Raw genomic sequence first — 2220 nt, 5'->3', positions numbered from 1 at the left:
ATTCAACTTTATATGGAAAAACATAAAACCCAGTATAGCCAAAACAACTGTGTACAATAAAGGATCTTCTGGAGGCATCACCATCCCTGACTTCAAGCTCTATTAGAGAGCCATAGTCCTGAAAACAGCTTGGTATTGGCACAAAAATAGACAGATAGACCAATGGAATTGAATTGAAGATCCTGATATTAACCCACGCACCTATACCTTATTTTTGACAAAGGTGCTAAATATATACAATAGAAAAAAGATAGCATCTTCAACAAATGGTGCTGGTACAATTGGATTTGGACATGCAGAAAATTGCAGATAGATCCATACCTTGCACCATGCACAAAACTTAAGTGCAAATGGATCAAAGATCTTACCATAAATCCAGCCACACTGAATCTTCTAGAAGAGAAAGTGGGAATTACCCTTGAACAAATTGGCACTGGGGACCGCTTCCTGAACATTACACCAGTAGCACAGACGTTGAGGTCTGCAATTAATAAATGGGACCTCCTGAAACTGAGAAGCTTTTGCAAGGCAACAGACACAGTCAGTAAAACAAAATGACAGCCCACAGAATGGGAAAAGATCTTCACCAACCCCATATCTGACAGAGTCTGATTTCCAAAATATACAATAAACTCAAGAAGCTAGCCACCAAAACACCAAACAATGAAATTAATAAGTGGGGTACAGAACTAAATAGAGAATTCTCAACAGAGGAAGCTGAAAGACGCTTAAGAAAGTGCTCAAAATCCTTGGCCATCAGAGAAATGCAACTCAAAACAACTCTGAGATACCATCTTAAACCTGCCAGAATGGCTAAAATCAAAAACACCAATGGCGATCTATGCTGGAGAGGATGTGGAGAAAAAGGAACACTCCTCTATTGCTGGTGGGAGTGCAAACTTGTAAGACCACTTTGGAAATCAGTATGGTGTTTGCTCAGAAACATGGGTATTAGTCTACCTCAAGATCCAGCAATTCCTCTCTTGGGTATATACCCAAATAAGGCATGTTCATACCACAAGGACATATGTTCAACCATGTTCATAGCAGCATTTTTTTTGTAATAGCCAGAACCTGGAAGCAACCTAGATGCCCCTCAACTGAAGAATGGATAGAGAAAATGTGGGACATTTATACAATGGAGTACTACTCAGCAGAAAAAAAGCAATGGAATCTTGAAATTCACAGGCAAGTGGAAAGAATTAGAAGAAACTATCCTGAGTGAGGTAACCCAGTCACAAAAAGACAAACATGGTATGTACTCACTCATATATGAATTTTAGACATAGAGCAAAGGATTACCAGCCTACAATCCTCTTCACCAAAGAAACTAGGAAACAAGGACTCTAAGAGAAACATACATGGACCCCAGAGAATGGGAAGGGGCAGGATCTCCTGAGCTAATTGGGAGCATGAGGGTAGGGGAGAAGGGACTGGCAGAATGAGAGGAGAAGAAGAGGAGGGGAGAAGAGGAAATGGAGGAGCAGAAATGCTGATTTGGGGGAAAAATAGAGAATAGGATGAGAGATACCATATCAGAGGGAGCCATTATAGGTCCGAGGAGAGATCTGGCACTAGGGAGATTTCCAGAGATCTACAAGGATGACCGGAATTGACAATCTAGACAATGGTGGAGAGGATACCCTAGCCTTTCCCCTATAATGAGACTGGTTACTACTTTATATGCCATCCTAGAGCCCTCATCCAGTGGTTGATGGAAGCAGAGGCAGACCCCCACAGATATACACTGAACTGAACTCTGGAACCCAGTTGCAGAGAGGGAGGAATGAAGATCAAAGGGGCAGTACCAGGCTGGTGAAACCCACAGAAACAGCTGACCTGAACAAGGGGGAGCACATCGACCCCAAACTGCTGTCTGGGAGGCCAGCACGGGACTGATCCAGACCCCTGAACATGGATGTTAATGATGAGGCCTCTGAACTCTATGTGGCCCCTGGTAGTGGATTAGTATTTTTCCCTCGTGTAAGAAGGGACTTTGGGAGCCCATCCCATGTGAAGGGATGCTCTCTTGGTCTGGACACATGAGGGAGGTCCTAGGCCCAGTCCAGCATGATGTGGTGGACTTTGGGGAGCCCCTGTGGAGGGCCCTACCCTGCCTGGGGATTGGAGGAGGGATGGGGTAAGGGAGTGTTAGGGGGAAGGGGAGGGAGAGGGAGAAGGGATTGACATGTGAAGCAAGCTTGTTCCTAATTTGAACTA

Source organism: Cricetulus griseus, chromosome 6 (assembly GCF_003668045.3).
Source record: "Cricetulus griseus strain 17A/GY chromosome 6, alternate assembly CriGri-PICRH-1.0, whole genome shotgun sequence".
NCBI lineage: Eukaryota > Metazoa > Chordata > Mammalia > Rodentia > Cricetidae > Cricetulus > Cricetulus griseus.
Note: the sequence above shows the minus strand (reverse complement) of the source record.